The sequence below is a fragment of the Balaenoptera borealis genome (assembly GCF_965194805.1).
Source record: "Balaenoptera borealis genome assembly, chromosome: 3".
In the NCBI taxonomy this organism is placed as follows: Eukaryota; Metazoa; Chordata; class Mammalia; order Artiodactyla; family Balaenopteridae; genus Balaenoptera; species Balaenoptera borealis.
The window spans coordinates 107168733-107180767 of NC_138866.1; the positions used below are offsets into that span (position 1 = coordinate 107168733).

Consider the following 12035-nt stretch of genomic DNA (forward strand, 5'->3'; position numbering starts at 1 on the left):
ATCCTCATAAGGGGCTGCATTCCCCCACTCCACTTCCATACCCGTCTCACCTTATCTTCTACCACTCTCCCCTTACTCTGTGTATTACAGCCACATTAGTCTCCTTATCGTCCCTCTGCCTGGAACATCTTCCCCCAAAGCAGGGTTGGCACACTTCATTCAGATATCTACAAAATTTCTTCAGAAGCTTTCTCTGATCACCCTATCTAAAAGCTTATGTCCCAATCACACTCATTCTAATATCCTGCTCTTTCTTCATGTTTTTATTGACATATCCCTCTACCACCAGAAGTTCCATGAGAACAAGGACTTTGATTTGTTCAATGATGTACCCTCATTACCTAGAACAGAGTAAGAAAACAGTTGCTCAGTAAATGTTTGCTGTAAGAATTAATGAATCCACTCAACGTTTCACGGAAATTGCCATTTTCATTTGAATTTATAAAGAAAGCAGCCTATACCTTGCTGATAAGAGAGCCATAAATCAATCATCAGAAAATGTGATCTATGATACTCATCCAAGAAGTACCAGAATTTCTAACAGGTCTAGTATTTGCGAAGTGCTACTTGTTAAAATTAAAATTATTATAGATCTATTCGCTAGGTAAGTTTTTTTTAATCTTCTACTGATTCTATGAGTGTATTTCAGGTATTTGTCTCTGCAATTACCCATGCAGCTTTCATCACCATTTTGCATGACTTTCTGGACAGTTAAAAATGTTATATTCCTTTTCGTAATGAAGTTTTTCAATAACCGTGGAAGTATATGGTCAACATATCTTACTTTATGTTTCAACAGTTTAGCAAGCATTATCTTCATTTATAAGTCATGTGTTAGAATCCCAACTGTGCCACTAACTAGTTGAGTGATCTTGGGCAAGTTACCTACCTCTCTGTGCCTCATTTTCCCTGTCTATAAAATAAGTGAAATAGCAATACCTATACCTAGCAGTGTTGTTATATGGATTAAATTACTTAATATATATAAAGGGGCTTAGAATAGTATACAGTACATAACAGGTAAGAATTCAGTAAATTATGGCTAAATGTATTATCTCATTTCACCCTCCTAACAACTTTGCAGGGTAAGTACAATTAATCTTAAGATAAGGCACAGAGAGGTTAAGCGACCCACCCAAGACTACAAAACTTCCTTTTATTTTTTATAAATTTATTTATTTATTTATTTATTTATGGCTGCATTGGGTCTTCATTGCTGCGCATGGTCTTCCTCTAGTTGTGGCAAGTGGGGGCTATTCCACGTTGTGGTGCACGGGCTTCTCATTGTGGTGGCTTCTCCTGTTGCGGAGCACGGGCTCTAGGAGCGGGGGCTTCACCAGTTGTGGCATGAGGGCTCGGTAGTTGTGGCTCACAGGCTCTAGAGCGCAGGCTCAGTAGTTGTGGCACACGGGCTTAGTTGCTCCGCGGCATGTGGGATCTTCCCAGACCAGGGCTCAAACCCGTGTCCCCTGCATTGGCAGGAGGATTCTTAACCACTGTGCCACCAGGGAAGTCCCCAAAACTTCCTTCTAGCTTGAACATTCTGTGATTCTAAATTTACCCTAAAATGAAAATGGGTTTTTTAAAGTTTCATCTTAGGAATATAGCAAAGTTTACAAGTTTTATTCAGTAAAATCAGATAACCATGAAGACATTCTACATTTCCCCTTCTAGTCTAATTTACCTAATTCTTTTAATTAACTGGGCATATAAAAATAATGAGCAAAACCAATACACTAACAGAAATGGTATTTTCATTCCATTTTAAAGTCAATTAAAGTAAAAAAGATAAATTATAAGCTTTGAAGGCTTTTTTTCCAGACATACTTTTAGAAAATTGGAATTCTTATGTAATTCATAAAAAGTGAAATTATCTAGTTCAGTAATCATTCATCTATTCACTCAGCACATATAATGGGCACTTACTATATGCACTATATACTATATACTATATGGGCATTGTTTTAGATGCTGGGAATATAGCAGCTAACAAAACAAAATTACTGACCTTAGGAAATTTTATTCTAGAGAAGGAAGGCAAACAAGCAAATAACTTCATTTTTTTGGCGCATAATCAATTTTTTTATTTTATTGAAGGATATTTGATTTACAATGTTGTGTTAACATTTACAATGTTGTGTTACAATGTTGTGTTGTTGTGTTAACAATGTTATGCTGTGTCTGTACAGCAAAGTGACTCAGTTATACGTATATATTTTTTCATATTCTTTTTCATTATGGGTTGTCACAGGATATTGAATAGAGTTCCCTGTGAACAAGTAAATAACTTCGGATGGCTATAACAGTGTTATCACAGGGTGAGTGGATAGAGAATGCCAAGGAAGGGGTTTGTATTATATGTATGTATTTATATGAGGTAATCAGAAGACTTCATAATATTTGAGTAAAGACTTAACAGAAGTACAACAATGTGAATGTACTTAAATACTACTGAACCACACAGCTAAAAATGGTTAAGCTGGTAAATTTTATGTGTATTTCACCACCACGTAATTTTTTTTTAACTTAAAAAATAAAAAAGAAAGAGGGGAGATAATACAGCAATCTAAGGGGGAAACTGTTCCATGTAAAAGGATCAGCAAGTGCAAAATCCCTGAGACAGGAGCAAGCCTGGCAATTTTTAAAGGGCTCTGTGTGGCTGGAGCAGAAACGAACAGTGGGGAAGGACTGGGGGCAGAGGGTAGGGAGAATAAGCATACATGTACCTCAGGAAGGGCCTTAGAAGCCACTATAAGGACATTGGATTTTACTTAAAATATTAAGCCACCGAATTTTTTTTTATTTTTTATGTATTTTGCTATTACTTTTTTGTTGAGGTACAATTCACAGAACATAAACCTCACCATTTTAACCATTTTAAAGTATACAATGTACCAGTGGATGGTTTTGACCAAAGCAGCTTTTGAACACAATCACATTGACTGCTATGTTGAGAAGAGACTGGGAGAACAAGAGAACAGGGAGAAGAGTCAGCAGGTTTTACATAAATTAAAGTGACATGGATGCGGTAGCAGTGGAGCTAATGAGAAGTTGTCAAAATCTGCATATACTCTTAAGGAGAAGCTGACAGAATTTGCATGTAGGGTGTAAGTGAAAAGAGGAATCAAGGATAACTCAAAGTTTTTTGCCTAAGCAACTGAAGAATGGAGCTCCCATTTACTGAGATGGGAAAGACTACAGAAAAAAGACTGGGGTAAGAGGAATCAGAGGTTTGGTTTTGGACATGTTAAGTTTCAGATGCCCACCAGATATCTAGCTGGAGATGTAGCTGGGATACAGGAGTCTAGAATTCAAGGGAGAGTCCTGGGCTGGCGATACAAATATAGGGGTCATCATCATATTAGGGGTTATTTAACCAACTAATAAGTAACTACCAGCACAGAAACTTCTTCTTCCAAAGGTCTGTTGCCATTTAAATTTACATGTGATTTGTGGCCCATAACAGACTACTGTTTTCTTCCTCTAATTTAAATCCTTTATTTAGATGAAATAGATCTGTACAAAAGGAATCATAGCCTAGAGGCCTAGGAGTAAAACACAAAACAGCAACAAACAATGCAAAAAAACTAATGTTCTGTTGCTGCCCCTGAATACAGAACTGGAGCTTCTTTTATCACTGATATATTACCCAAGCAGGGCAACATGAATGACAGGGAAGGTAACAGGAAGGACTCAATGGATGGCAATCTTTAACTCCTTTTCTCCCTTCTGATAAAGAATACAATACTCACTGAAGACGTTCTCATCATGTAAAGTCCTTAACAATGGAGAAACAGATCTGTTACTAGACAATGACGAAAATAAAATACATTTAACCTAGAGTACAGTAAGATGTTAGTAATTTGACATCAAAGGAAAATGACAGGTTCCACTGAGGAATATTTCTAGATAATTGAAGTTTATCTATGTGCCTAGTATCTTTCCTTTTGAACCATTACTGATTTTTTTTCCCTCTACTTTAACATCTTCTTGAGCCAGGCTCACCCTTATTAACATCTTTAACCTAAGAGGTCATAATGATATGATAACCTCTAGGCTATTATGTTATTGTGCCATTGTTCCTACATAAAATAGCTCCATCCTGCAGTGTAGTTATTCTGTCAATGTCTCCTTTCTCTCCTCTTACTCTTTTTTACCTATACATAAAAGCATACCAACAGTGTTTTACCTTCTAGTCCTTAGTTGTACTTGCCAGAAATCTGGCCTTCACAAACATATAATAAATTCACATGGTACTTAGTACCTACAAGCTCCATGGGAAATCTGAACACTTAAAAAATAAAAAAGAATCTTCTTGGTTATGTAAGGACAATGTCCTTAACCTTACGAGATGCATACTTAAGTATTTAAGGGTACCAACTTACTTTAGGGGTTCAGAACAAAAAAAGAATATATATTAACAGCGATAAAGCAAATGTGGTGAAAGATAACCACTAATAAACTTAGGTTAAAGGTATATAAATGTTAACTGGACTATATATACTTCCAACCTTTCAGAAAATACATACATTTTTAAGATAAAAAGTTAGGAAAAATTAAACAGTATATCAAGCAAATGCCTATGTGTAAAATTGGTAGAAGAATAATTGGACTGGACCTATAAGATGGAGAAAACATAATTAATTTTCAAAAAAAAAAAAAAAACTAAAAAAGTAAAGCAACACCAAAAAAAAAAAATCACCTACAATACAAGACAGGCAGAAAAATGGTCAGCAGGTTCTAAGTAGAAAAAACATAACTCGGTCTCCTTGCCACTGGAGATGTTAAGGCGCTCTCTCCCTTTTCACAATTTGAGAACAGTATTTTATTTCCTGTGACTGTTTTCAAAGTCACCAGGATACTGGTATTTACTAAAGGTAATCCAACTTTAAAAAATGTTTTTTTCTTTTTCCGTATCACAAAAGTTTTGTAACAGATACTTCTGTAAAAGATATAACCTATATCTCACCATCAAGAGATTTAGTATCTGTTCTCAAGCTTTTAAAAAATGAATACATATATAAATTTATCTGTGACAAAACTGAAATGGTATTATGCACAAAATGTTCTTTACGGTGCTTCTCCCATCTTAACTGTAAACATTTTCTAATGTCAAAAAAAAACGAAGAAAAACAAAACACCTTTCAAAGAACTTGACTGATCAAAAGTCAAATGGCTCAAATACTCTAAGTACAAAGAGCCTAAATTATGCTCTGATGGCAAAATGACCCAATCTTCGTACAAAGGCAGAATCTAACAACCTCATTATACTTTAAGACTCGCACCTGGAATATAGTAAGTATGCCATAAATGCTAACCATTACAGTTATTTTCCATATTCTACGGGTAGGCAGCATCTTACTTCTCAGGAATGCTTGCAAACAAAAGCTTCCCTCCTAACTCCTGAATCCAAAACATACAATCTTCTGTTCCAATCTAAATTAAATATAAGAATAGGGCAAAAAAACACAGAATGAAAATTTCATTAACATCAGGGGGAAAAAACAGAGTATATCTTACTGATGGTGGATAACACCTTTTTGTGGGAGAGCAATATTATGTAAGAAATAAACTTGTTTTCCTATTAATATCAAAGAAAGTTGATAGTACAGTCTTCAGGATGGGGGAAGGAAATCTGCAAAAATCTTTTGACATTACACATCTCCCTATTTACAGGAAAACTCAATTACAATAAATTAGAGGATGTGTAAGAATAAGCTAAGGCTGGCACACTTCCATTTGTCAGAAAAATTACTGGTAATCAAGTTGTTTTCTACAGACTTTTCACTTGTGTAATTTTAAAATTAGGAACCAAGAGAATTTTTCCACAACTTTAAAGTGTATTTCCTTCCTAAGGAACTTGAGTCATCAACTGTGTCTTAGGCATCACACTGGGTTGACCAATGATTCTTATATTTGATATGCATTCACTCTGATCTTGAAGCACTAAATACCATTAACAAAGCTGTTCTCTTGTATGACAAAGGTAGACTTCCAGGAACTATAATGTCCTGTATTTCAGCAATATACTTGAGTGCCTTTACTGCAGTCTTAGAAAAGTTACTTCTAAATTGTGACTTCAAACTTAAGCCACAGTATCTATTTCTTCACTAGAAACTAGTCAAATCATTTTCTACAAATATCTACACCTAAGAGTTACAAGTGAAAGCTCAAAATAGGAGAGTATGTCTACAATTATAAGCATATTCCAACATACCCACTTTTTCAGATAAGCTAGTCTCTAAGAATTAAAAATAGTAAAGTTAGCTGGCTCAAAGTGAAATTATAAACTATAAATTTTAAACTGAATCTATCACAAAGGACATAAAACATCAATAGTGAAAACCTACCAAATGTATTAAACTTCAACCACTTACGAAATACAACTTAAAAATCCAAAAGTGGAATAGGTACATAATTTAGATTTCTATGCTGATTTGAAATGCCTTTACACCATTTCAAGTAAATGCAAACATAAGTACAGACAAGGGACTTTGACTTTCAGTCCGCCACACATACACACACACACACACACACACACACACACACAAAATGGCTCCAGCCACCACTGCAATGTTTATATATATTTACCCCACACTTTGCATTTTATCCTAAACCTACTCTCAGTACCTCACCCTTCTCCCATATTATACCCCAAACCATCTACCTCTGCCTCTTTCCAGGAAATCTGATGTGTAAATAAAACAATTCTGCCAAAGGTGCTACCAATGACAATAAGGGGAGGGAGGGATGGAGTTATGAAAAAGACATGAAAGTTTTTGAGTACTTATGAGTTAAAATTCTAAAGAAAATAAATTGTGAAAAGTTGAAGCTGAGTACAACTAATTCTGAAGAGAGATTTGCAGAGTAAGCTACTGGTTAAGTGCCTCAAAGTATCTTTCCACAGAAACTAAAATCCTGCTAATCCATGGCTCTTCTGGGTTAACAAGAAACTGGTTTGGTTTGGTTTTTAGATAATCCTCATTAGATAATCAGTCATTCAATCACTATTATAAATTAAGAGAATCAGATTTTCTTCCCAAAGGCAAACTCAAAGATGAAGAATGGGCAATGCTGGAAAAAAAATTTTTTTCCTAACTGTAGTGCACAGAACACTGGAAGAGGAAGGCTTCAACAGGATAAGAATATGGGGAGTTTATGTGACTTGAGTAATCAAGACAATAAGCTATCAGAAATAACAACAACAATAAAAAAGATGAAGAGGACAAAGATGGCAAATTTCTGCTAGAGCAGTTTCTCAGCCTCGGCCCTAGAGGCATTTTGGCCCGATAACTCTTTGCTGTGTGGGGGCTGCCCTATGCATTGTAAAAGATGTTTCACAGCATCTCTGGCTTCTACCCACTAGATGCTAGTAAGCACCCCTCAAGTTGTGACAACCAAAACTACCTCCAGACTACTTATAAATATTTCAGTGTCTGCTTGCGTATACATTTTAACCACACATTAATTTTTTAAAAGCTACAAAACCACATAAATACTACGATGTAAATTCATAATAACAGGCATTTTAAAAGACTGAATGATTAATATTAAGAAGTGACAGAACTGAGTTCGAGAAGGAATTATGGATTTCTCAAATTCTATTTGTTAATGTTTGATAATGATGTTCTAGTATTTCAACTTCTAAAAATACATTTATTTATCTATATTTTGTAACTAATAGATTCCAAATGAAATTAGGCCTGGAAACAACATATTTTTAACAATATTTGCACAGCACTTTACAATCTCTTCAGCATTTTTACAAACTTATCCCACTTAAGTCTTAGGAAAAAAGAAGCAAATCAATATTCCACCCAATTCATAAGTATAGGATTCTATCTGTATTCTTTTGAAAACTAAATCCAAAGTTCAAAGTTGTTCAAAAAATACATGTACATATATATCCCTTGCAATCATTAATGCAAGCAAAAATAAACAGAAAGAAAATTCTGCTCCACAAATAGTATACGTACATTTGCCTCAAACACAGAAGTCACATTCTTTTCCCCAATTTGTGTCTGAAACAGGAATTTCACAATTCACATATAATCAACAGTATCGAGCATATTCTTGAACTGAAGAGCCTAATTCCAGCTGAAGGACAGTAAATATATACTTGTAAGGTAAAAATATACTTGTTAATGTACCTTTAATTTCTCCCCTCCACCTCAAATTCACCAAACTTCTATCTCCCAACTGTCAGGAACAATGCTTCCCAAGTGACTCACCACAGATTATTGAAGGATTGTGCAAAGTTTTAACCAATGCCCAACAAAAGTATTAGTTTGCAAGTAGGATAAAATTCAACTCTGACACACATCGCAACCTATAACCTTCAATCTAGATTCAAGATCTTAGACACTTTCAACTTCAAAGACTGAGGTCCTCAAAGCTTTAATAAAACTACACTCTCTCCAATGCAACAGCCTCTAAGATCCAAATTCAACACAGAGTGAGCCCTCAATAAATTGTGATACCTTCACATTAAACATTTGCCAAGTTTTACCAGTTTTTCTTTCATATGATTTCTTGTTGTACCCATATTTGTTTCTACAATCACTACCCTAACCCAGGACTCAATCACCCAGTTCATCAAGCAGCTAATTTATTCTTTATTGTATCATATCCCAACTGCTCAGCCAACCAAAATTCTTCTTCATAGTTATCACGGCCTATTATATGAATAATGAGAGTCCCAGTCATTATGGCCCAGTTAGCATTTCTCCTTATTTCCTGCCATGGACTCTCCATTCCAGGCAAGTAAGCCTACATGCATCTTACTACACTATAAGCCATTCTCTTCTATTTCAAAAAGCTCTCCCCAGCTGGCTGATGTCCCTCCAGCTTAATAAATCCTCATTTCAACTGCAGCTACAATACATAATTGGAACTCTATTTTTATATCTTGGCATTTCTGTCTACTCTGACAAACTCAATGTTTTTTCTTCTCTTCTCACTCAAGACTGTGCCGTCATGACTCCTACTAGCCACAGACATACAATAAACACTGGTGACTAAACAGCAATGTTCTTACTGTACATGTTCTCACATTGTTTAGTTGGAATTGTAGTAGCTTCAGAATGAATTCACCCAACATCAAAGAGAGTCTACACCCCCTGAGAACTATTCTCAGTACTGCTATTTCCTGCAACCTAGCTAGGACAGGACTGTCCCCACCCCACTAGTCCTAAGGCAAAGCGTTCACACTGCTAGACAGCAGTGTTACTGCCCTCATAGGAATCTAACTGGCAGGATTATTCCAGTTTTTCCATTTATCCTTAGTATTGCTCCCTTTTCTAAGTACAAAATTGACAGCTAAACCAAGTTTAGACCAAAACTGTAAGTTGTTCTTATACTAAACCTCAATCATTTAAGATTAAATTCAGCCCATTTAAAAGGAACACAGGGGTTTCCCTGGTGGCACAGTGGTTAAGAATCCGCCTGCCAATGCAGGGGACATGGGTTCGAGCCCTGGTCCGGGAAGATCCCACATGCTGCGGAGCAACTAAGCCCGTGCGCCACAACTACTGAGCCTGTGTGCCACAACTACTGAAGCCAGCGCACCTAGAGGCCATGCTCCGCAACAAGAGAAGCCATCTCAATGAGAAGTCTGCACACCGCAACGAAGAGTAGCCCCCGCTCTCTGCAACTAGAGAAAGCCCGTGCGCAGCAACAAAGACCCAACGCAGGCAAAAATTAATTAATTAATTAATTAATTTTAAAAAGGTATGAGGGGGCAATGGGTAAAACGCCCAGGCTTTGAGGTCAAACCGGCTTGGGTTTGAATATCTAATTCACCACTTAGCAGGTGGATGATGCCAGAAAATTTATTTCTTCAAGCCTGTTTCTTCAAATGTAAAATATCACCACTCTCTCTCATACATGTTGAAAAGTGAAACTTCTAACACAATATCAGATACACAGCAGACATCACAAAAATGTCCCTTTACTCTCCCTGCTCCACCCTGCAAGTCTGTCAGATAATTTTTAAAATATTAGATAATAAACACCCTTGACGATCTTAAACAAGTTATAAAAGGGAGATCAGAAAAGACAGAGGTGCTTGCCATGCCCAGTTCCCTCAAACCCTGCTACTCAGAGAGGTCCTGTACACACAGAGAAAAGATACTGCTAATGTAGGGGATGGCTTGAAATGGGCATTCTCAAGATGATACAGCTAACTGGATTATCAATCTCCGATTAAAAAGATGAAGAGTCAGAGCTCCTTAAAGATAAAGACAGGACTTCCCTGGTGGCACAGTGGTTAAGAATCCGCCTGCCAATGTAGGGGACATGGGTTCGAGCCCTGGTCCGGGAAGATCCCACATGCCGCGGAGCAATTAAGCCCGTGTGCCACAACTACTGAGCCTGCGCTCTAGAGCCCACAAGCCACAACTACTGAACCCACGTGCTGCAACTACTGAAGCCCGTGTGCCTAGAGCCCGTGCTCCGCAACAAAGAGAAGCCATCTCAATGAGAAGCCCGAGCACCGCAGCGAAGAGTAGCCCCGCTTGCCGCAACCAGAGAAAGTCCACGCGCAGCAACGAAGACCCAATGCAGCCAAAAATAAATAAAAATGAAAATAAATTTATTTTTAAAAAAAGATAAAGACAAGAAGTCTGTCCCCTTTATTAATTTCATAGGCCCTTACTTGCTGGTAAAAGTGAGAGAAATAGTTTAAGCTTAAACTTTGATACTTTTAATACTTTTAGCCAAACTTCCAGAAAACTTATTTCTTTATAACACATGCTACAAAGCAAAGCATTTACACCAGATTTTTTAATATAAAAAACATGTCGGAATGCCCTGGAAGTCCAGTGGTTAAGACTCCGCGCTCTCACTGCCGAGGGCCCAGGTTCGATCCCTGGTCATCGGGGAACTTAGATCCCCACAAGCCGTGCCTCCATCAAAAAAAAAAAAAAAATTTCATACTCTAAAGTTCATTTAAAGTATGATTTCGTTAAACCAAAACATGGGATTGAATTTACTGCTACAGCTAAAATACCTTTGGACCTCTCAAACACACCAATTAATTTTTTTAAAAGAGGAGAAAGAAAAAACATCAACTCACCAACATATTTGTGTTAAAAAGTATAATTCACACATACATAAAAATTCTTTGGGCTATATTTAATCAGAATAGTTCTAATAAAATTTCTAATGTGGTTGCATAAAATAAAGTATTTTTATGTATATATTTGAGTCATGTCTATATAGACACTAAACTCTAGAAAATGTATGGTATCTTCCTACAAATACAGCATAGGCTGGGACACGTGCAAGAAGAAATGGACAACTTTAGGAAAGTTTAGTTTTATGATTCTAAACACATTCTCTTTTCCAGCTTCCCACCAACACACTAAGAGCAAGAAAAAACTAATGCAAAACAGTGACTGACAAATCGGATAGGGGAAAGCAACTAAAAAGGATAATTAAGTACCTAAGAATGATTTATACTTTAAAGTTAAATCCATATTTCCACCACAGCTTCTTCTAATCTACACAAACATATTCATTCTCTCATAAGAGAATCTGAATGTATTCTATTCTCATATCATGCTCATAAAAACTTCTTACAAACTTGACCATAAAAGCTCAGATTTGTAGATAAAAATACTATATATTACAATTAAATTACCAATATCTCCATGCACCCAAAAGCTACAATCTTGATGCTAATTTTAAAATGAAAGATTTCTTAGTGTCTTTTTGAAAAAGTTCTGCTTAAAACAAACATCAAAAAGTAAGTAGCCTTTTAACCAACGTTTAATGCGAAATGATACTTTATAAATGACTCCAGAGTTCTGAATTTAGAAAATTTTTGTTTAAAAAGGGCCTTAGCCCACAAAGATTATGCTGTCAATTTATACTTTTTCTTCGACCATCAGAATACACCAGTTTCTATTTTTACTGTTCCACTCTTTAAAAGCAAAGAACATTTTATAGACTACTGCTCATCAGGAGTTTAAACTGCCTCACGTGGACGCCTCACATTTTACTACCTCATAGAAATCGGTGTCTAACAAAAAGTG

General features: G+C 36.3%; 1 protein-coding gene and 1 long non-coding RNA gene across 5 annotated transcripts in view; one reads left to right on the plus strand and one right to left on the minus strand.

The window, feature by feature from the left end:
* LOC309626862 overlaps positions 1-4698 on the plus strand; it is an 844624-nt gene extending 839926 nt beyond the window's left edge. Inside the window, exon 2 of the long non-coding RNA XR_014243453.1 lies at positions 1376-4698. This is a non-coding gene — a long non-coding RNA (uncharacterized lncRNA). The remainder of the gene's footprint in view (positions 1-1375) is intronic.
* ADAM10 (ADAM metallopeptidase domain 10) overlaps positions 1-12035 on the minus strand; it is a 114269-nt gene that overhangs the window by 100441 nt on the left and 1793 nt on the right. The window lies entirely within an intron of this gene.